At 34.1% G+C, this 25,973-nt stretch overlaps 1 long non-coding RNA gene across 1 annotated transcript in view; it reads left to right on the top strand.

The window, feature by feature from the left end:
- The window catches only part of LOC141376640 (uncharacterized), a 124,735-nt gene extending 101,874 nt beyond the window's left edge, over window positions 1-22,861 (top strand). The window contains exon 3 of the long non-coding RNA XR_012387241.1: window positions 21,416-22,861. This is a non-coding gene — a long non-coding RNA (uncharacterized lncRNA). The remainder of the gene's footprint in view (window positions 1-21,415) is intronic.
- Window positions 22,862-25,973: the final 3,112 nt, after the last annotated feature.

Below are 25,973 nucleotides of genomic sequence, written 5' to 3'. Positions count from 1 at the left end.
AAGTGATCGTCTCAAGACCTCAAATGAAGGATGACAAATGGCAAGTTAAGTGCATGATTTTAAGCCCGATTTTGACTCGCGGACAGGTTTTGAGAAATCGCAGACAAATGTTTGAAATCACAGGCAAATTAGTGCTCTTTCACGCCAGTAACAATCACACAATGTGAACTGTCAAAGACGCTATCTGAGAGAATTGCCAATGAGTCGCCGATGCCTGTAAGATATTTGGCAGGCTAAATATTGGGAGCTGTTGGCGATTGAAATTATGCCGTGTGAAATGAGTTTAGAATGAAAATAACATCAGCAATTACCTACAGCCAATGAGAGAGCAGCATTTACTAGACTAGTGTGTGTGTACCTGCAGGCCAGCCGGAGGTTGAGGGAGAAGTTAAAAGTGCTCATTTTCAGTTTGAACCCATAAAAAGAAAGAAATACTAGTGGAAATTTGTCAGGAGCCTCCGTGTCTGTTTGACACGTCATGTGAGCAATATTACAACCGGGTTAAAAAAGAAAGTTGAGGAGAGATTGCTAATTCCCTTCAAACCTATAGGTGAGCAAATATGTACATTGTCTACCCCTTTAAAGGCGTCTTTCACATTATGTAGTTAATAACAAAAGATATACTACATGTTTTTGGTTGTGAGACGTAGTTTGGACAAAGTTGTCGGCAATTCTTCCTATAGTAAAGTCATGCAATGTAAAAGCCCCTGTCGCTGATCCATCTTGCAGTGTAAACAAAGCAGCGACAAATACCCTAGCCCAAATAGTCATGCAGTGTGAAAACATCTGAGATTCGACTACTTTGAAAATCATGGAGTCTGAACTCGGCATAAGGTATGAATAAATTCGGATCAGAAACATGACACCTACTGATAGCCCTGCCCTAAACGGATTCCATGCGACCAGGAAGTGACGAAAGACATTTCGAGTTGGGAAGGAAGGGTATGGCATTTGATTAAAATTTACAAGCGCAAAATCATTTTTACAAAATAATGAAGTGCACAGATTCATTGTTTATAACAAGAAATACTACAGTATACACATCTAAAAATAAGAAGAGTAATTATTGATGACAACCTTTAAAGAGAGGTCCTGTTAATTTTGTCCCCGCTTACAGCTTGCTTAACATAAATATGTCACATTGTGTGCATTAAATGGATTGTAATGGGTGAGAGGTGCATGTAAAGAGAGACTCTCTCACATATGCAGCTTTTTTAATTAATGATCATGGACATGTGTTTCCAACTACATCTAACATCTTAACTTGTGTTATTCACACTAGTCCAACACTTGTCACAGTTTTCATGGACATAACAACAAAGAGTGTATGAAAAAAAAAAACTGGAACAGTCTCCCAAACCATTATATCAAAAATCAGTCAGAACGATCATGTTTGATATTCAGGACGGAGCGATGAGTGCCGGCGCTCCCGTATGCTTTTACTCAACTATAATTAGGTTAATTAATCTTGTTGCCGATCCAGGACTTGACAAGATTAAACATCCAGGATGTTGGTAGCTGGACTTTCCAGCCCATCAAATTTGCACGTCGCTCCCTAGAGATCAATTTATTTTCAATTAGAACAGCAGGATGTGAGAGCCGATTGGAGGAGAAGAGTTCCTCTTTTCACAGTCTAGCAGACACAGAAATCTTCAGCCAAGCTCACCAAATGTGTCAGTGCGTTTAGGGAGTCATAGAGAAGAAAGCAAATGTGCAAAATCACACCAATGTTTGATTACTTCCTGTGTTAGAAATGAAGTTGCAACTTAGTTCCTTTTTTATATGGAATATGTACATATGGATTTTTAATTTTGCCTTTTGCTTTAAATAACTTTAACTGCTACTTTAACTACTTTTGCTTTAACTAAATAATTATATTTTATTTATAAAATCAGGTAATAAGTCTTGCTTTCTGACAAATAAGAATAAATAAATAAATAAATAAATAAATAAATAAATAAATAAATAAATAAATAAATAAATTTAATAAATTAATTAATAATGGCCATGTTTTTGTGTTTAGTTTAATTTTTAGACTTTACAATTCAGACGTTTTAATTTTGTATTGTTTTTAAAAATAAAAAGTGAAAAGCCAGTTATTACTTTTACAGCAAATTAAAACATTAGTTATTTTGACCAATTGTTGTTTTCTAATTATAAATATAAAACATAAAATACATAATATAATATGAAACATAATAAAATATAATACAATATATTATAATATAATATAATACAATATAATATAACATAATTTAATGTAATGCAATACAATACAATGTAACGTAATGTAACACAATACAATATAATAAAATATAATATAATATAATATAATATAATATAATATAATATAATATAATATAATATAATATAACATAATTTAATATAATGCAATACAATACAATGTAACGTAACATAACACAATATAATATAATATAATTTAATATAATATAATATATTATAATATAATATAATATAATATAATATAATATAATATAATATAATATAATATAATATAATATAATATAAAATAATCTAATCTAATATAATATAATATAATATAATATAATATAATATAATATAATATAATATAATATAATATAATATAATTATGCGGATGCCCTTCCAGCCGTAACCGCAACTTCCATGTTTTCTTTGTATATGTATTTGTACGGTTTATTTAAATGGGAAAAACAAGTTTTTTTTCTGACTGTATTGCCAGACAATTTGTCTTGTTTTAATACCGACGTAGCCAAATAGCTATTTATGTAATTATCACAGTGATTTAGTGGCGGCTAATGTTCCTGTAATAAAGTTTAAAGCAATAAACATTACCATTGAGATACTTAGAGACACTCTTAAGGGTGAACATGACCTTCACTTTCCACTGTGGTTAAAAAGGCCCTTCAGAAAAGTGGATGCTGGAGTTTTACAAGGGGCTCTAGTTTTAAAAGCCCAGTTTGTACAATCCAGTCAATTTCTGTAATGCAAAAATAAACATTACTCAGTGCTTTTGTTTTGTTTTCTCAGTTGTTTTCATCAACTAAATGTCAACTAAAAAGGGTTTCAGAATAGAACAAGTGGTTACATATATATATATATATATATATATATATATATATATATATATATATATATATATATATATATATATATATATGTATATATATATGTATATATATATGTATATATATATATATATATATATATATATATATATATATATTTATTTATTTATTCATTTATTTATTATATTTTTTGCACATATTAATAATAATAATAATATGAAATAATAATCCGTTAAAGATCATAATGTACTATTCTGCAGATGATTCTACTAACAATGAGGAAATAAAAGAATACAGATACTGCAGCATATTCCCATCGTATCTAGAGCAAAAGTAGTGCACATTATAAATAATGTGGGTTCATAATCATGTGGGTTCATGTTTGTATGTTTTATTTAATTCCATTGTGTTATTTGTCCAACAGCATCTATATTCCTTCTGTTAGTGGCAGCAAGTCCTCATTGGGAGAAAGAAAAAAAAGCACAAGCTAATATGAAAAATATGTCCTAGTATACATTTTTGAGAACTGAGAAACATGTGTGCACGGATACATATGGCTGCATTTTATATGTGTGACTTGTGAGGCAGAGCAGAACAGACTGAGGTTTGAGTCTAATGAAGGACCCAAAAGGAAAACTAGGCAAGGCAAGGCAAGTTTATTTATATAGCACATTTCATACACAGTGGCAATTCAAAGTGCTTTACATAAACAGGAATAAAAAAGACAAGTTTAGGACATAAAATGCAGACAAGAATTATTAAAAACAGATAAAAACAATTTAAAATGTGTTAAAATAGGTTATAAAAGAATGAAAAAGAAAATGAAAAAAACATAATAGTGCAATCTGCCGGACGTAGCACAGTGCTTATACAGTAAAGGCACAGCTAAACAGATGTGCTCTCAGTCTTGATTTGAACATGCCTAATGTTGGTGCACATCTGATCATTTCTGGAAGCTGATTTCTAAACCCAAAAAAGCAGTGCAAGATTGCAGTAGAAGCATATGGCTGTGATGACCTTTCTCTTCTAGTTTGGTTTGGAAAACACTATCGGTTGGGTTCAGAGAAGAGGCTGTGTGGATCAGTCAATATCAAGCTGATATTTTATGCATGATGACAAGCCAACTGGATTCTCTCACAGACATGCACATTTATATACGTAGAAATGTATACAGCGACTTGTGGTGGATTTTACCAGAAATGTTATGTATGAGTAAACGTGGCCCAAAACATATTTGAGATTGTCAAAAATGTACACAGCACCCTCTAGTGGATTGTATAAACAAAAACAGCAAGAATACAATCCATGTTGGAAAAAAAAAATCATAATACTACTACATATAACAAGGCCACACATTATTTTGATGGTCCGTTTGTTTAAATTTAAGCTACATTGCATCTACATGCCAACTAATTCTCTTTAGATTATAAGTATTTAGGTGGGTATAAGGGTTAGTGTACTTCATAGTCAGGTAAATGTCTGTTGAAGGAGCAGTATCACCATATATTAAGCTGACATTATACTAATACTAAACTGGACCATCAAAATAAAGTGTTACCTATAATACTGTTGTGAATTGCATTATGGGATGTTGATCTCTGCTCTGTCGACTTTTGATGTTGAAAGTACAACTCTACAGTTTAACAAAATGACTTTTATTGACATTTTAGTAGGTAATATAATATATCATAATATAACATGTTGACAAATAAGTCTTCAAAAATACCAGAAAATTTATTAGCAGCTTATTACAAGTTTTTTTTTTTTTGTACTGTAATACACAACACTAACCCTGACACTAAATCACTTTAAACTGTTTAAAACGTTAATAAAATCTTTATTTTTTTTTCAACTTTTTAAGGTTAAAAGTAGTCAGATGAAAGATTAGGGTTTCTTAATGCAATTTCAAAGCTCAAATAAACAGTGAGAGAATCACAAAATACGGAAAACTGCTAATTTAGGGATAATTTTACAGTGCAGGGTACATATTTGCCAGTTCTCAAAAATGTAGTCCTGGGCACATATTTACAATGAGCATGGGTTGGAAAAAACAAAACATTGCTGAGATGCACAAATGTTCCTCTCAGAATTTATCTTGAACTATTTTGTCCTTATGAAACAAAAAAAAAAAATACACTATTGTTTCTAAAATGTTTTAAATTCTGGTTTGTTGAACTACGATAAAAAACAAATATATCTCTTATAAACTGTTTTTAACAAAATCAGCAACATATATTGTACATTTAAGTTTCATAACTAGAATTATAGTGTTTTATAACTGAAATTAATGTATTTTAATATTCTCTACTACACATCGAAAGCTATTTATTTATCAATCACTGTGTCAGCTCAACTATGTGGTTAAAATAACAAATTACAATTAAAGACAGACAATAAATGTCACAAACCTCTATACAGTAAGGTCAGACGCAACAATTACTAGGCTTAATATCTGGTCATTTTTTACTGCAAACTCTCAGAAATCTCACAGCCATTTGTCTCCATTTTATGTTAGTGACTATTTCATATGATTGCTTTGGTGTGTGATTTAGTACAATCAGTTCATTGATGGTTATGTTTAGAGATGGGCATACTAATGAGATTCCTAAAAATAACCAAAACGCAAAACACTCACATTTCCACATGATATCAAGCTGCTTGTCCGTTACCGTAAGCTTTTACTAAATCTTTTTTATATTGAAATACACACATTCATCCAAACTCTTTGTGGCGATTAAAGTGTCTGCATATGAAAGGGCAATTCACCAAAGACCACCAAACATATTAAATTCATAAGCAGATTGGCAGGTGTGTGTGTGTGTGTGTGTATGTTTGTGTGTTCAACAACACATGGATGGTGACCATGCCCTTTGATTGTGTCCCGCTGACGAACACACCGATTCTCGGACATGCTCACACTCTCTGATCTGTGCAAGAGACTCCCTTCAGAGCGGCATCTGTCATCCAGAGCTTTCACCACCTGTCACATCCACTCCATCGCATATCACAAACCTCGGAAAATTGAACTACAGAACAGCCGTCAATCTGGTCAATCTGCGCGTTTATGAAGAGAACTAAGAACTTGTTTAAAAACAGACCATGATGCGCTCCAAATGCACTCCTTTCTAGGATGTGTCAAGCTAAACTGTGCTTGAACTCTGTAAATAGCATTACTAAAGATAATTACATTAAGGAGTTTATGCTAATCTTCTTAAGGCTTATCATGTCATAATTATTATAGAGAGTGGCGCAACATAGCTGCATCAACAGCAAGCGTGAAAATGACTTTAGTCAAACGTTCATCCACAGGAAACTCAATATCCCATGGGAAAAACACAAAACAAATCATAAACTAATATCTTAGTTGTTTGTGGTAGAGTGCAATGCAATTAAATAGGGAGCAAACAGTGAACTGTTCCTTTGGCTTACAATAACAGTTCAACCTGTACTTTATTTCTTCTACAGAACAAAAAGGCTAATGCTTTATTTTATCATAAGCTATCGTTTTGATTTCAGTGTAATGACCACATCACTTTGTACTGTGTTCATTGTAGTCTTCTGATGCCTTTTGTAGTGAACAAATCAAACTTTAAATAGTTTTGGCCTGAAAATATTGACTTTGTTCTTGCTCACCACACAGATTGATGAGAGATGCTGCCATATTTAATTTGAGAACAACTTGCTGAATATTTTCATTTAAATATTCAATTAAGTATTTATTTAAATACAGGTTTTATAAATAAGATGCTTCATTATATTTGTAATAGATCTTTTAAGCATGTAAATAATAATAATAATAATAATAATAATAATAATAATAATAATAATAATAATTATTATTATTATTATTATTGTTATTATTATTATTATTATTATTATTATTATTATTATTATTATATACTAAATATTTTTATAAAAATTATATAAATAAATACTAAAGTGCAGTGTGTTCTACAACCTGATTAGTGCATTGTGTTCTGCATCCTGATTGGCTGTAGGCCATTGTCAATCAATCTCCTCCATGCCTTGGTCGCCCACTGAAGCTAAGCAGGGCTGCGGGCGGTCAGTACCTGAATGGGAGACCACATGGGAAAGCTGGGTTGCTGCCGGTAGTGGTGTTATTAAGTCCAGCAGGGGATGCCCAACCTGTGGTCTGTGTGGATCCTAATGCCCCAGTATAGTGCTGAGGACTCTGCTCATTGAGGGCCGTCTTTCCAATGAGACATTAAACTGAGGTCCCTACTTTCTGTGGTCATTAAAAATCCCAGGATGTTCTTCGAAAAAGAGTAGGTGTTTAACCCCGGCATCTTGGTCGAAATTTGCCCACTGGCCTTTTGTCCATCATAGCCTCCTAACCATTCCTACATCTTAATTGGCTTCATCAATCTGTCTCCTCTCCAACAATCAGCTGGTGTGTGGTGTGCGATCTGGCCCAATATGGCTGCCGTTGCATCATTCCTCCCAATGTGTAAAGCGCTTTGAGTGTCCAGAAAAGCACTTTACAAATGCACTCATAACAACTGCTGAAATGATCAACACAAGCTCATATGGATACTTCAAATCATCTTGATCACTGAATACAATTCATTCATATCTATATTTATATGCTTATTTTTCACAACACACTGCTCTTGACTCTATGACATTGTTAATACATTATTACAACCCTCCATTTTGTGTTCGGCTGCTGATAAGACTTTTAATTTTGCATTAACTTGTCCTTATTTTATTTTGTTTTCTGCTTTTTTATCTCACACATCTATTATAGAGTATAAAAAAAAAAAAATATTTCAGTTTAAAAGATCAACAGGCAGAATTTTCATACATACATTTTTTACATGACCAAATAACTGGAGGTTTATTTTCAAAGTTGTGCATAAAAAAAAATAAATAAATAAATAAAAAGCAGAATAAATTGTATTTATTAATTAATCATTATAATAAGCCATTCTGTCGTTAGCTTGAACTGTTAGCCTAAAGCTATGCAGGACAGGTGTGTCATGCACACGTAATGATTAACAGATGCACTGAACCAGTGTGACTGTGCACGGAGAGCAATAAAACAACAACGTGTCCAAAAGATGAACAAACGTCCCCATATTTCAAAAGATCACATGCAGCCATTGGCCAAATCAGTCAAACTAGAAAGTAAGTTACTGGCTAAAAGTGGCTAACACATATTAGATTTAGATTTTAGAAACTATAGCTTTGACTTTCTATTCAGTTCGTGGTCCCATTTTAATTGTAAAACAGTAAGCTATGACATCGTCTTGCTTTTTACTACTAAGATGCCATTTCTCATGCGAGTAAAGTATGTAAACAACAGGTCTCTGGAAGAAACAGTGACATAAATTAATAAATGTGCTCGATAGGATGTTGTTCTGAGGACTCTCACCTTTCAAAACAAATCATAATGTACAGCAGTGAATGCATGTGTCTTGTAAATACGATGATTTGTACTCCATATCTAATAAGCATGTTCTGTACACCTTATTCAAATTTACCAAATACATTCTTTATAAGCTTCCCACTGAAAAACAACTAGTTGAATTGGTTGCTTGAGGGTTGTAGCTGTATACTGATGAACAGTTTGTCAAGATCCCTTGTGTTCTTTTTGATGTAATCTATTCATAAACACTGACATGTGCACAAACTGTGCTCCAGTGCATCCTGAGGCTAGCTAAGAGGTTTTAAATATGTTTACTTTGAGTTTGCGTACAGCTGCACATATTCTCCCGTCAGTATATTTATAACCTATGCGCGTGAAGTGGCTTGCGCATGTTTTCATCATAATGGAGATCCCTACATTCCATATTTGAGACCCCTGGATTTGTTAAATTGTCTTCAAATCTCTTGGCATTTTAGGAAAACATGTGTGACCAAGTTGATCTACAAATGAACAACGACTGAGAACTCCATTAATTCCCCCGAGCGATGAAAGCATAACCTCCAAGCAATGAAACGTTTCCCCCGAGAGCCTTGTCACACTTCCGCCAACACACTCCTAAAAGCTGACCATGTGACCATGCTTTTTATGCCGTTTTATTGCATGCTCTGAATGAGCCTGAATATAAAACTCTGTCCTTCTGCGATCTGAAGCGAGGGCAGCTAAATGAATAATCCAGAAACGATGATCACAAACGTCAGACGGTTTTTATGACTGAACCGCGCGCTCTTTGTTTGCCGTTCAGAGTTTGGCCCTGGGGCAGCGCCAATTCCTTTTTCATCAGCCTTCTGCGCGAACAAATTGGCTCATTTTGACACAAAGTTTTATAAAAACGGGAGCGAGGGCAGGTTGAGGGTCAACACTTCTGTTCCACCCACACATTGATATGCGCAGGCATTTCAATCAGTCTTGCTCACAATGACCTCTATTGATCACAACAGCCAGAGCAAGCCAAGGGAAGGACATGTAGTTATCATAGAGGAATGGACAAGAAAAGACAACATTGGAGAGAGGAAGCAGGTGGAGACGGTGACTGAGACGGAGATGACAAAGGGGAGGAATGAGCTTTGGGAGGGAACAAAGAGCCTGTAATATGAGTGTCAGGACCAATTATTGTTTCCTTCTCCTCGGCATTGATTGATCAATTTGTGCCCGTCCTGCTCAGCGATGCTTCCTGCTTTTAGGGGGAATTCAAGAACAAGAAATGGCACAAGAAGTGTCAGTGACTTGTTCTACAGAAGTTGTTAAAATCATTAAAATGTGTTTTCCTGCATTTTTGCTCAGGAAAGAGAAGTCTGGTGGGGATGCCATGTTCTGGAAACCACAGTGGTAAATGAATGATTGAATTCAATGGAGACCTTAGCAAATTTGTGAACAGTGTTTGACACTAAAAAACTGTGACTTGACCACTAGGGCTGCACAATTTGGAGGAAAAGAAATTAATATACATTACCCCACCAACAATAAACCAATTAAAATATTACAGTAAGTTATTTATTGTCAAATTTAATACAATACTCAAAATTATGCATGATAAATATCCTTTGTCTTCTATTTTAAATACAAATATGCATATTACTAAATAGAAATCATGTGTAACTGTTATACTATTTTGCTGTATTTAAAAAAAAGCATTTAGTCTACCCCTATTATGGGTTTTTAAAAATGACCTTCCATGAAGTAACACAGCTCTAGGTGAATGGAAACATCCAGCTGAGGTTTAAATCTAAAAATGCCCCTTTAAAACTTTTGATTCTTATTCTTAAAGGAAAGAATTGACTCAAATTCCAATAAATGATTTGTCTTGTGTTCGTATCAACGTCAACATGAGACATCGCCAAATATAAAGTGCCAAATCTGGTAAAACATGAATGTGCCTTTCCCTTCAGACACTAGTGAAGCACGCGGGATCATAGGATTGATCATGATGCAAAAATTACTATCATTAAGAGATTGCCAAAGATGCAACTGTTAACTGTAAATCCACAATATACCCTGCGCTGAATTTTCTTCTGTCAATTTTCTAATGATTGACCCACATGCAACACACAGGATTTTCTGATTATAAATGAAAGGGTCTGCAAAGTCTATTGATGTATGGGGCTTTTATCAGTAAGTGTTACACAGTTTATATGGACCCGTTTCTTCTACCTCCAGATCCTGTAAATGTTTTTCCTTCCTACACAACCTGTAAGTGTGATTAAAATGGTTACCACGTTTTCTGTAGTTTGCAAAATATGTATTTAACAGTGTGTTGTAACTTGTAATTGCTCCGCAAGGCTTGGAATAACTTATTTATTATATATCAGGACATGTAATGTATCTCTCAGGTTACATTTATATGGGGCTATTCATTCATTCTATTCAATCCCTGCTGTTTTTTTTTTTGTTGTTTTTTTTCTACATATGCGTGGTGCGGTCAAATTTCTAAATAGTTACATATACTTCAAACTCTTGCTATTTCATCACCGTAGTGGGCATTTCTCTCCGTCTAGCGCTGAATGCAGTTGACCAATCACAACAGACTTAATCATTGGACAAATTAACATAGATTAGCTTCATGCGAGGGAAGTGTTCGAGAACAAATGAGTTGCATTAAGCTGTGGTCACATTAGAGTTTGTGTGAGCCAAATTCTGTCGTACGTTGCTGCGAAAAGTGGCGGGATTAAACAAGACTATTGGACATTAAAAAAGCGAGAGATTGCTTCCTGTTTTAAATGTCTGTCCAGAGAGGTCATGTTTTATCCTCGATTGGTCTCACGCAGTCAAGTGATGCGATTTCGCAGGTCAGAGTTCACCAAGCTTGTACTTCTCACCGCAGCGAACTGCGAAACCTAACGCATGACCCTGCGTTTACTGTCTGACGCATTCGTGTGCGTATGAATGAAAGTCTATGGGGAGAAAAGTCAAGTGTGACCGCTGCTTTATATCCATCTTCATATGCCAACTAGTTCATCAGAAAGTTTGAAACCAGTAACTGTTCACATCCATATTAGTATGAAAACAAAAACTATGGAATTCAAGGGTTAACATTTTTCTAAACATTTAATTTTGTGTTCAACAAAAGAACTAAAACTGAATTGTGACAAGTGAAGCATAGGTAAATGATGACAGTTTATATTTTATTTGATTTATTTTATTCTTTTCATTTTAGGGTCAAATAATAAAGATAATAATAAAAAGGAAAACAACAATTCATTTAATTTTGAAACTGAAAAGTCTTACCTTTTTCCTTAGCACCTTTAAACTTTTATGCATGTGTAAGAATACAGTGTCAAGTTTTACTTTAAAACATGCAGCACACACATTTGTGTAATTAAATTGCCTTTATTAACCTACTGGCAATTTGCTTTAATCAGTGACTAAATTAAGTACTGCTCTGCAAGTATTTATAATGAAGTTAAACTGTCATTCTGTATAACACAAATGTATTTTCAGTGTAAATGAGGCCTATTATTGAATTATCAACACAGGCTAACGTGAACAGATTGTCAGAAAAAAATAAAGACTAGCAAACCAGTTTTGCTTGAAACTAGGAATGCACCGACATGATTTTTTATTTTTTTTGCCTGATATCGATAACCGATAACTCTTATGATTTGAAGGCCAATAACCAATATATTAGCCAATAAATTTCAAAATGTTATATTTATACAGTGAAAAACTGATTTTATTAAAAAACTTTATAAAAACAAAGCGAAAATAGTAATTAAAAAATTGCAAGAGGATTATATAGCCCTATATTCATGATTTCAAATGATTCAGCAGACTAAAAATAATTTCCTTTTCTTTGCTTAGCAAATTAACATGCAACTTGACTGTTGCATAAAAATAATAGGTTAAATAACAGAATGATATTTAATTAACAAGCAAGTAAAATAAATATGTTTTAAGTAAAATGAAAATGAAAGAACTAAGTACTGAAAATAGCTCAAATATGTGAATAAAATGTATTACAGTAATGTAAACATGTACAAATATGTAATGAAAAAGCCTTTTGAGAGGTGTTTTGACTGTTCAGAGTCACTGTACAAACGAAAAGCTAAATACAGATAGATTAACAGAGTTATTAACGCACAGCAAAACCACACAAAGAAAGGATGGACTTTGAAGGAATAAACAATGTGAGGAAAGCTGTTATAGTGCACTGGACAAGTCTGAGCAAGTTCTTCCCATGCGCAAGGCAGGGAGGTCTGTAAAATTTTGTAATCTATCGGCTTAATGATATCGACCTAATTTTGATATCGGACCGATACCGATAACTATAACATTAAACAGCATTTTTTCGGCTGATATTGATATGCCCACCGATATATCATGCATCCCTATTTAAAACCATTTGTTCTTCAAAAGAGCAATCATCATAAAAGATCAAATTGAATAGTTTGCTATCTTTTTTTTCTTTATTTCCTCTGAAAACATCTTTAAAACCATCATATCAGACTTAGTTTGGTGATAAAAGACCCACAAGCCAGTTTAGGTTGGTTTAAAACAATTTAGTTTTCTGTTCATGTATATTTTCCATTCATCATGGCTGCTGATATTTATCAAATCACGGTGCAAATCATTTTGAGTTGTTTCTCGATTTGCATAATATCTTTAGTGAATCGTGTCCCAAACAACACAAAGAGTGCGTGCAAATAAAAACGGCTATCAGCAACTGTAATTTTATTCTTAAATTCCACTTATTCTTAAGAGCTAGCCACTTTTGCTTGTTTTCCATTTAGCAAGATAAGGACGAGCGGAAATCCAGACGTATGAAGCACTTCCCTGACTTTTTAATCTCCCTCTATCATGCATCACGTTTCAGCGATTTTGACATGCCTGCTATTTATCAAATGAAATCTTCATTAGACACAGCGCTATGTGTATGTGCACATGTTTAGCATACCAAGGCAATATATGGGTGTACGTATTATCCGTGCCAAAGACAAACATCTCAAACACAAGAATGAAGGGATGTTATCTCAAAAGCCCAGAGGCTGGCAAACCCTGACACACTGCTGTTAGTCTCTCTTCAGCGGTAAACAGTACATCACCCTTGGAATATAGCAGTGTACATGAGATGTGCAATACCTTACTTAATTCAAAGTTACATCCATAACACAGACAAATGATTGCGTTTTAAAGATAACAGATGATTTATGCTGCTTTTATGTAAATGTAGGCCTGCAGAGCATTCCTGATCATAGAGCGGTCAAGTTGAATATTGAAATGTAGTTGTTGGTTTTGTCAAACATGCTAAGGGTCAGAGCTACTTTAGATGGTTGGCCAGATGAAATGACTTCAAACTGGGTCAGATTGACTTGTTAGTTAAGAGTAAACTGGTTTGAAAAAGTTTAATACACCATAGTGAGCAATTTTTCTGGATAATAAAGACTAGCAATCTAATTTAGGATAGTTTATTAGATAAGATAAATACATGTTTTTTTTTTCTCCAAGGGCCCCACTTACACCATCAAACTTGCACAGCTTGAGCAATATGGTGGCTATTCAAGACTAGCAAACCAATTATATCTGATTTAAAATGCTTGATCGCCACCAAAACTCCATCAAACCAGACTAGTTTGAATAGTTTGGCAACAAAAAAACACGGGGAAACCATTTTTGTCTATTTAAGTCATATTTATTTTTTAACATCTTGAAAAGCATAAAAAATATAAAAACAATGGTTTTGTTATATGCATAGACTAGCAAACTGGTTCAGACTACTTTAAAAACAAATCGACAAAAACATCTATGGCTCTATTTTAAGTCTAATTGCATGGCGCAGATGTGTCCGAATCTATTTTTGCAGTTTTAATGATATGAAGAATGGTCTGCATTTTGCTCTAAAATAGTTGCACAATTTCTTTATTTTATTTATTTATATTTTAAGTATGGGTGTGTTTTGAGTGTAACTTGCAATAAACCAATTCCCAATTTAAAATATTCCCTTTAACTTTAGTGAGTTGTGGTCATGAAATAGCAGATTCACTATTTACATGGTGGACTTTGTAATCGGAAAATTAAAATGCTTAACTAGTGCAAAAACAGACCTGCAATTAGTCAATGTCATTCGTCATTACGAGCCTGATCAAGTATTTTATGTTTTGTCAGTTTAGTGGCTAATTCTTATGAATTCATACAATCTCATTTATATAATTTAATACGATATGCTGATCCCCCAATGACGGTTGTGTGTAGGAGTGCCATGCCTCCTTTTAAAAATCATACATATTCACACGACTGAAAAGTTACAAATTGTCGTGAGATCATGTTGCCATTACTGAAAATAGGTAGATGGGCTTATTTTGTAGACCCACATATAACATATCACTACACTCTTTTAAAAACAAAAAATAATCAAAATTGCACTATTGACCTTAGACGAGCTCTTAGTTGGTCAGTGGCTCAATCTATTTTAGTTGCCTCAAAATAGCTATGTGCCAACAATGTGCCTTAACACACCTCCTTTTTAGACCAGCATGCCTGTGGGCAAATAAATGCATTTGCTATTTAAACAACATGATGCAAGATGTGAAAGTCATCCATGCACTGGGCTAAAACTAGAAATAAAAATATGTTAAGTCCGTTTAAATGCATGGTGCAGATGTGTCTGGATATATATATATATATATATATATATATATATATATATATGTATATATATATATATATATATATATATATATATATATATATATATGTATGTTTTTTTTTTTTTTTTTTGCAGTTTTAATGATATGAAGAATGATCTGTGTTTTGCACTAAAATAGTTGCAATTTATTATAATTTTTTTTATTTACTTATTTATTTTTTAGGTATGGGTGTGTTTTGAGTGTAACATGCAATAAACCAATTGCCAATTTAAAATATTCTGTTTTATTTTAGCGAGTTGTGCCCATAAAATGGCAGATTTGCTATCGACATGATGGACTTTGTAATCGGAAAAACAAAATGCTTAGCTAGTTTGGAAATAGATCTGCAATTAGTTAATGTCATTCATCATTACCAGCCTGATCTCCTGAAGAAATGTAAGTATTTTATGTTCTGTCAGTTTAGTGGCTAATTCATATGAATTTGTACAATTTAGTACAATTTGCTCATCCCCCAACGATGGTTGGGTTTAGGGTTGGGGTTGGGTGCCTTGCCTCCTTTTAAAAATCGTACATTTTTGTATGACTGAACTCGTACGAATTTGTAAAAAAGTTACGAATTGCTGTGAGATCATGTTTCCATTACTGAAAATAGATGGATGGGCTAATTTTGTAGACCCACCTATAGCATATCACTAACACACTCTTTTAAAAACAAAAAATAAGCAAAATTGCACTACTGGCCTTTTGACACGCTTTTAGTTGGTCAGTGGCTCGATATATTTTAGTTGCCTTAAAATAGCAATGTACCAACAACGTGCCTTAACACACCTCCTTTTCAGACCAGCATGCCCATGATCACAAAAAATGCATTTTTTTGCTGTGTGCTCACAGATGTAGAAGTCAACTCTGAGAGGAAAAAGCGCATCACTTTTATTCTCCAATCAAATGAAAGCAGAGGTGGATTTTCTTTAGAGGCGACAACTGTTTTTGTGTGCGTCTAAACTGACTGCAAAATGTACACTGTTAGAAATGGTTAATTTGCTAATTTGCCTTATTTAAATATACTCTTTTTATTCTTGTAATTATTATACTTTTTAGAGATTTTTAGGTTTTTATTCCTTAATGTAATTTATTTCTCATTTACTAGATATTCTTTATTTTATAATGTTGATATATTGCATCCTATCTTTCTAACTTGCTAACATTTCACATAAATATCCAACACATCTGTTTCCTGTATACGTGTAACAGTCCCAAAGGTTATTGTCAGAACTTGGCAATAGTGCTTTTTCATTTTATGCTCCTAGGGCGTGGAATGACCTGCAAAATCACCTTAATCTTGACACAATTCCAACTCTGAGTACTTTTAAACATCTTTGTAGAACGTCTTAAAGGATACTTGTTACTGTTTTTTTTATGATCTGACCCCATTACGTATGGTGATTTTTGTAATTTTGTGGCATTGATTCTTATGATTTTTATGTGAAACTTTATGTGCTGCATGCCATCTTGACCAGGTCTCACTAGAAGAAGAGACAGTACTGTCTCAATGTGATCTCCTGGCTAAATAAAGGAAATAATCATAATCATAATAATAATAATAATTATAAAATGAAAGCAAAGGCAGAATTTTCGTTGAGGCGACAACTGTTTTTGTTGTCCAGACGACTTTTAAAGATGGATGAGATACTAGTGGTCACTGTTTCAAGTTATCCAGAGCTGCCTATATATATATATATATATATATATATATATATATATATATATATATATATATATATATATATATATATATATATATATATAATTCAGCAGAGACACATCTGTTTGTAAGCGGTAAATGTAGTGTCTAGAAATTCCAACGCTATCTCACGGCAATTCGTAACTTTTGATTTAGTGGCTAATTTGTACAATCTAATTTGTACAATTCAGTACGATTTGCTCATCACCCAATGACGGTTAGGGGTGGAGTTCGGTGCCACGCCTCCTTTTGAAAATCGTACATTTTTGTGTGACTGAACTCGTACAAATTCGTATGAATTAGCCTCTAAACTGACAAAACGTAAAACTTACTTACATTTCATCGTGAGATCCAGCTGGAAATTCGTAATCTAATTTTTGTTGTAGATGAGTAAAATAACTTCTACATAAATATACCAGCTTGAGTCCCTCAAGGAGGTTCTGTCATAGACAGTCAGAGTCATCATTCAGACCCCATACCCTGAACCAGCTGGCTCATAATCACACACAGCTAACACACCCACTGCCATGCAAGCACTCTTTTACTTCCATAGGCCTGCTGTTTGATTCTGATCCATCGACAAATATGCTAGCCTATATCATCATGTATAGGTTTTACATCCCAATATGTTCATTTGAATACCTACATGGGCCATAGATTACAGTAAACCCACTGCAATGGGCCAACAACCTCCTGCCGCACCCAATAATTTATAACACCCTTCCTCTGTGCACCTTCCCCAGGCTAGCATTTCCAAAAAACCTCAAGGTCACTCTTAAATAACGCTCATTTTTTCCCAGCCTGGCCCACCATAATAATTTACCCCCCAGGCTCCTCCTCGCCACACAGACACACACACACACACCCAAAAAAACAGCCTTCCGTCTGCCAATCCTCATGGGCTTTATTGATGGCCGGAGCTCATCTCTGCTCTCAGGTGCCTGGATTGTCAGTGTATCAGTGTGAATACATCATCAGGGAATGGCGCGAGCACCTAAACCCACTCTAAGGCAATAAATCTGGCAGCCGAAGGGTCCAAGTGATATGAGAAGTCCCTCTTGTATGGAGACGATATAGGTGACAGTGAAGGACACTCCATATCAAGATGCTGCACTGTCTGCGCGACAGGCACAAGCAATAGGGATTAAAACATCGCAGGAATGGACAACAGTGGCAGGAGAGACTGCGTAGAGGAGGGAAACGGGAGGCGGAGAACGAGCAAAGTTTTGAGAGGGGATTTATGAACAGGGAAAGGACAACACATGCCCGGAATGCGATATAAGCACAGTCTCATAAACTGAAGTCAAGTTTGTTCTCTTCACTTTGACTTTTACACAATTCACTGTGACTTTTATACAATGGTTGGATCTTCCCGGAGGAAGATTTTTAGCTGCTTTTTTTTAAAGCTCAGGAGATATTGAAGGAAATAACTTCTCAGATGTGTTTCATTTATATAGTGTATCAAAATGTTTCTTCTGAAGTTTCTTAGATGAAAAACGTTCTGTGATACAAATGAGGGAGTTGTTGAGATGAAGTAGTACTGTGTGAAAATAGGTCAGGCTAGTTTAAGCCACACCACCCACAAATCGCACCAAAACCATCAAATCAGAATAACTTGACCATTTTGGTTCAAAGCACAGACATATAAACCAGTTTAGGATGGTTTAAGTCATCATCTTTTGACTATTTTAACTGCTCAGATTGGCACGGTGGTTAGTCCAATCTATATACATGTGGTATAGGTGAATTGAATAAGCCTAACTGGCCATAGTGGTGTGAATGTGAGAGTGTATAGGTGCTTCCCAATGGGTTGCAGCTGGAAGGACATCCGCTGTGTAAAACATATGCTGGAAAAGTTGATGGTTCATTCCGCTGTGCGACCCCGGATGATTAAAAGGGTGCAACTTACAGGGGTGTTTGGGGATGGATGATCCTCCTAATTATGGCTTGATCCCCCTGAAAATAACACTTTTAATAATTAAAGTAATAGACATCCTTTTGACCACCCCATCACAGTTCATACCATTGTGAATGCATAATCGCGCCAGTCAATCCATGCGAGAAAAAAAGTCATTCAAAAGACTTTAACTGGCCGATTTAAAGCACCGATAGAAGACGTGAAGAAAAACCACATTGTCTCATAGAATAGGTGTTTGTTTCTACATATTGCCTTAAACGTCAAATTAAATGCATCGTTTGCATAGTTTATTCCATATACAGTAGCAAACAGTATGTGTGTCAAATGTGTAAACAACTTATAAAAAAACATCCCATAAAGTAAATAAGTTGTAATTTGATAAAAATGAAACTTAAATACATTTTATGAATGAATTAGATGTAATTTAAATAAACACACACAAACACACATTTGATTCACTGAAGCATGTATTACATAAACTAACATTACCAAAAAAGTTCACCCCACTTGATCATCAATGTATAATTCATACTGCTTAAAGCTCATCTTGCCTTATTGATAATTGCACATTATTTATTACAATAGTAATCTGGATCTTCATTTTTTTTATCTTTATGTTTGTTAGATGTTACCTGTCCATTAAAAGAATGATTAGTTAAAATAAATCTTCTATATAAAAATTACATATTGAGGTACATTTTATCAAAAGTGTCTTGCTACTAACTAAATGAATGAATGAATGAGCGAATGAATGAATGAACGAATTAATGAATGAATGGATAATACATTAATAAATTAATGAATGAATAAATAGATAATTAATGAAATAATGATTGATTAAACAAATTAATGAACGCATTAATGACTGAATGAATGAATGAATATATGAATGAATGAATATATGAATGAATGAATAAAAAAATGAACGAATGTTTGTTTTTGTATAATTAATAATGTTTTGTTTTTATTCAGTAATTTGTATCACAGAAAGCCAAAGGTTTGTATTATTAATCAGCACTCATAAAATAATATGTAATAGCTAATAATTTAGTGTAACTTTTAGTTACATGAAAACAGAATATATATATATATATATATATATATATATATATATATATATATATATATATATATATATATATATATATATATATATATATATATATATTATTATTATTATTATTATTATTATTATTATTATTATTAATTTTAATTAACATTATTTAATTCATGCATTGATTTTCTTTTCGGCTTAGTCCCTTTATTAATCAGGGTTCACCACAGTGGAATGAACCACCAACTTGTCCAGCAAATGTTTAACACAGCAGATGCCCTTCCAGCTGCAACCCATCACTGGAAAATAATTTACATTAATCAATATTTTTAATATTCATTAATATTAGCATTAATATAATTTAATATTATAATAATATTAAAATTCTAAACCAAAACAAAACAGCAACAGATACATGATTTTAAAATTACAGATTCACTGATCCTTATTTTTTTTTCCAACCTGTGTTTTTGTTATTTGTTATTTTTGTAAATTATTATAATTATTTTTCATTCATTTTTATTCGGCTTTTTCGAGGTCGCCACAGCGGGATGAACCACCAACTTATCCAGCACACTCTCATTCACACAATACACTACGGGAAATTTAGATATTAAATTCACCTGTACTGCATGTCTTTGGACTGTGGGGGAAACCGGACCACCCTGAGGAAACCCATGTGAACACAGGGAGAAAATGCAAACTCCGCACAGAAATGCAAACTGACCTAACCCTATCCCTAACCCTAGCCAGGGCTCAAACTAGCAACTTTTTTGCTGTGAGACAACCGTGCGACCCACTGCGCCACTTTGACGCCATAATAATAATTTTGAGAAGTTTTGTCAGAACAAATAATTTAAACCAACCTTAACTGTTTTGCTGATAATTCATGTCAGCCAATCTGTTCAAAATGGTAAAGATAAGGGGTTTAGACAGATTTTGGTAAAACAAACAGCTTAAACCAACCTAGACTGATTTCAGGGGATTATTTCACAAAGCACATTACAGTACAAACCTGGATAAGCTTGGGGCATATTTAGGCGTATAACCTCAGCTTTCACTTCCAAAAACAGAAGTAACAGGGTATAAAATTTGCCATAGCAACTTATTTTTGAAAAGTAACATGTTTCAATGCTGGTTGTTTCAAAGTTAGTTAAGCTCTGATATAGAAGTACGAGTTTCTTACAAGATTTCTAAATACATTTTGTAAATTCTCAAAAAAGCACTATTATACACTAATGTTCATTCATTCATTCATTCATTCATTTAGTTAGTTATTATAGAAAGACACTTTCAATAAGATGTACCTCATGACGTATTATCAATATTTAATAAAATCAAATTTCACTTTTCTTTTAATCAACAAAAAAAACGTTTTTTTTTTTTTGTTTTTTTGTTAACAATAACCCTCTTCCAACCCCATATGCTGTTGTGTTTTCAATAAAAAAAACAAAAGGATCTTCTCAACATCTGTTCACAGTGACCACAGCTGTCTAGCTGTAATAAGGCCAATCCTCTCCTCCACCGTTGCTCTCTAATCTATTAAGACACCTATAGTCGCATTGGTCCGTGACATTACATCTCACGTGTTTTATGTCCTTCCGCAGGTGAACTCCATCAAGGACAACATCTGATTCATATGCTGATGCTAATGGACCGATGTGGCCCTTTCCAGATCCTCTTCATTAAGTAAATGCACTTAGCGACTTATAATAAACAGCCTCGTCTGGATTGGACACCACAGATCTGAAATGATAATCAAAAACCTACGTAAGGATGTTCTTCGTCTCTTTCAAATGCACTCAAACAAACACACACATGTTGGTATTGGGAGTTTATACTGTAAAAACAATTATAGAGTTGAAGTCATACTTATAAACCCTCCCGAATTATTAACCCCGTGTACATTTTCCCCCAATTTCTGTTAAATGGGAAGATTTTTTTTCAACACATTTCTAAATGTAATAGTTTTAATAACTCATTTCTAATAATTGATTTAATTTATCTTTGCCATGATGACAGTACATAATATTGTTGACATTTCTAGATACTAGAAGCTTAAATGCAATTTAAAAATGTATCTAGGTTAATTAGATTAATATAATATAGCCAACCGAAAAAAAAAATACTTAGTTTTTTTTTTTTTTTTTTTTTTTATGATTGCTTTAGCACAATTTTTAAATTAAGGCTCATTTTGTCAAAACACTTTATACAATTTTCACATCCACACACACAAACAACAGAACACATCAGTTCTTTTGCAAAATAAAACACTTCATTTACACACTGCTGTAATCAATCTTAAACACTTGTATCATTTTTAACTGACTAATACTGATATAATGTGGGTTTGATTTGTTTCAGAGATATTGCTATAATGCACATGAACATACTGTATTCACCAAACAGTGACATACTCATAGCTAAATATTGCCTTATCCTAACAAACCATACAACAAAGTAAAGATTATTTATTCAGCGTTCTGGTGATGTATACATTTCAATAGCTAAAAATAAAAAAAAAAATCTCCCCCATCCACTGTTGTTTACCAATCTTTCTCCCTTTTATGCTTCCTCTTCCCTTTTACTGCGACAATGCCTTCCATATTTATTAAAGAATGATATTTATAGCTATCCTACTGTAAACATATTTATTGAAAACTCCACATTTTCAAAACAGTTAACACACAGGCCTAAACAGCGCTCATGGTCAAAATGACACATTTTGCTTGCAAAAGGCTATAACTGTGCCAAAACATTTAAAACATGCCACAAAAGCAAATTTGCCTTCAAACAACACAACTTGCAACAAACAAGTATATGAGCTTTTTCAATCAATCCTTATACAATGGACCACAAAATACAGAACTCAGTGTGAATCAGTGCACCATTGCTTGACATTATAGCCTATTGTCAGTGCCGTTTGTTGTCTTTCAATGTATGCTGTGTCAAATTAGCCTTTTTGCCAAAAATTGGATCTGGAAATGCTTTGATTTAAATTGTATTGAATCCATGACATTTTTTCAAACTGTGGCTACAAACTGAAATACTGTAAAAAAAAAAAAAAAAAAAAAAAAAGAACAAAAAGAACCCACTTAAATGCTGTAAATATTACAGAAAACGCATGTAAACCAAAATAAAGTCAAATCTATTGGGAGTATAAGACATAGCCTCTATTGACCTCCTCCATTCGTGTTGACAATAAAAAAACATGGACCGGCCTTCTTTTTTAGGAGGTTTGCAGACTGATTGCTAATTGAAGATTTGTATGAAGGAGTGTCAAACCGGTGCTTCAGGGATTTCATCCTGATCTTGGTAGTTTCTAATAATTAAAAATAGATGGTTTCTGTTTGGTTACCATAGCTAAAACAATGGGGTTTGGACTGCTTGAATGACATCCGTGTTAACTGTTTTGAAAAATGTTGGGGAAAATGTATCAATCCAATGAGAAAGGATTTACACATTTGCAAGACATGTCTCTGCTCTGCTGGGATTGTGATGAGGAAAATGGAGTGGATCCTAGTTTCTTTAACCAGGTCAAAGCAAACAAGAAAAACTGTAATTAATTGACTCATGTGTGTTCATTTTGGAAGCCTTTGCTTTAAAATTGCAAGGAAATTCCGTCATGAAAATTTTATGTCAAAAGCATCTAGTGTGTTTATTGATTTGCAAATCACTTGGTGTAATGTTTGCAAAAAGTGCGAAGCGGATGTGCTTATATCTAGTTTTGTGTTTTACTCCTTGAGGGTAAGGTTTTGCTAGATGTGGGAAAAGTTTAATTTTAGTGTGTAAGCAATTACGAAAAACGGTAAGGGGTTAATAGTATTGAACTTAAAATGGTTAAATAAACAACTTTTATTCTAGCCAAAATAAAACAAACAAGACTTTCTGTAATTTTATTTTGATGGTCCCTATTGCACAGTTTGTTTGATTAAAAGATTAAAAAAAAAACTTCTTCTGAGATAAGAAATATTGTTTTACACAACACTTGTGACTGTTTTGGGAAATAATGCTTTTCGTAGATATCACTGGATGACTGATCGTGAAGAAATGTGTAGTCTGGCACATTTGTTACCAACGACAAAAAAATCACATAATCTGACATAGTGACTTTCGTAACTGACAATGAAAATCGTGTAACCTGACCGGGGCCTAAGCCAGACAGAAATTAGCTGTGATTGGCCCCATTTACCCAACATAAATCAGCTGTGTGTCAATTATTCAATTGTTTGTTTATCATCAGTTGGTATAGTTTGATATTGATTTTGTTTATGAACTGATATCAATGCAGAAGCCGTGGTTTTTATACTGTATCTGGGATGTTGTGTGATAACATTAGTAAAAACTACAAAGACAGTCCCTAATTTTGTTGGGAGGCATAGCTTGTCTGTTAAAAAAATTTAAGCATTGTGGAAATGTGTTCACTGACTGCATATTGGGTGAAAATGATATGAAATGTGTGAATGGTATGGCCAAAAAAGGCTGATGCTGTGCTAATTGTGTCTAAAGTTTTGAAAATGTGACAACTGGTTGGACAAACGCTTGTTAGCGACTGAAAAAAACTGTAATAGAGCACAACTTGCTCATACCCACATCATACAAACGTAGTATGTCCTTGTAAACCACCAAATCCAGCACACACACTCTCACACATACACCCACTTTTACTTATTAGTGAACAACAGTTTTGTGATTACACTGAATGATTTAATTGACCTGACTGGGTTACCATGTATTTAAGAGAATTCAATTAATCTGCGGAAAAGAGCGCGCTGCTCCTGTCTGACAGATTACAGCTCTATTTCCTCGGAAGCAGGTCAGGGATCTAAAAACAGACACACCAGTCTTTTGCCCGCGCTCAGGGATTGCTTGGCGCCAAATGAGCGTGTTTAATGAACGAACCATCGCTCTCGCTCAAATTCGCTCGGCTCTGATCGGCTGCCGTCGTATCTAGAGGGATGTCGGCTATTTGTTATGCTAATACAACATCTTCAGCTCGTTGGCACTTCTAGATATGTTAGGCAACACTCCACCTATCGCAAATGAGATTCGTTTTGGAAGGCAAAGTGGAAGCCGTCGCTGCCTTAGGTGCTATTTGTGTTCTTTATAAAACTAGCAAAGAGAGATGCGAAAGAGCAGTGAGCGATACGGAAAAACCAGCACATCTGTCAACAGGCATCAATAACCAAGACACAGCATCGCCCGTCTCTTTTAATTAGCTCCTGAGGCAATATGTTTCAATCCAGCGTAATTCACTGCTTTTTCAAATGAGCTATGAAACAAAGCAGGTTGTGTTTCTTGGAAAATTAAAGCATGTGCTCCAGAGGTGGAGTTGCAGTCTGTGTTGAGATATTGTAATTATATTAAAATAGTTTTTCTTCTGAAACATGTTGTTAGAGGAATAGTTCCCTATAAAATGTGAGTCAATGGCTACAAGTACTTAGAGAGTTAAAAAAAAAAACAACCTAGGCATTTTCTGAAAACGTAGCCCTACATACGTTTCTGGAGAGCACCAAATACATCCCAGGAGGTACTTTTACGTATTTTATTTTTTTTTTTTTTCACGAATCCACCAGAGAAAGTTGTGTATGCTTTTTGTAATCTCAAACTACTCTCACGAGTGCCATTCATGCTTCCTCTTCTCGCGTAAATCCACCAGAGGCCGCAGTCGATTGACTGACTGACTGACTGACTGACTGACTGACTGAGTGATCAACTAACCCACGCTCCTCCTTCCCTAAACCCAACCGATAGTGTTTTAAAAAGCACAGATTGACCCAATCCAGCAATCCAGAAAAAGAAAAGGCCCCTGATTTTTACCATGTTTTCAGATTTTACCACATTCTCACCCTGTTATTTGCTTGTTTAATTTTTATATTTTAGCTTTTGTTTTTGTCTTACCTACTTTCTGGAACTGTTCTTTACCAGACTCGAACCCCATGGTCGCAGTCAACTCCTCTCTTCGTCTCAAGTCTGCTGACGTGACGTGGCTACAAAACATAAGCCCTGCTCAATTGTTGCGACCCCATCCACTAACACAGCAGCAAAGACAGATCCTGAAGTCATGAGTCATGAAGACGCTGTGCTTACCTGGATATTATTGGAAGTGTGAGGGAAATGAGTGCTTCAGCAATCTACACGCTTACAATGGGCGATTCATTCGTT

Source organism: Danio rerio, chromosome 11 (genome assembly GCF_049306965.1).
Source record: "Danio rerio strain Tuebingen ecotype United States chromosome 11, GRCz12tu, whole genome shotgun sequence".
In the NCBI taxonomy this organism is placed as follows: Eukaryota; Metazoa; Chordata; class Actinopteri; order Cypriniformes; family Danionidae; genus Danio; species Danio rerio.
Note: the sequence above shows the minus strand (reverse complement) of the source record. Positions and strands in the feature narration are given on the sequence as shown.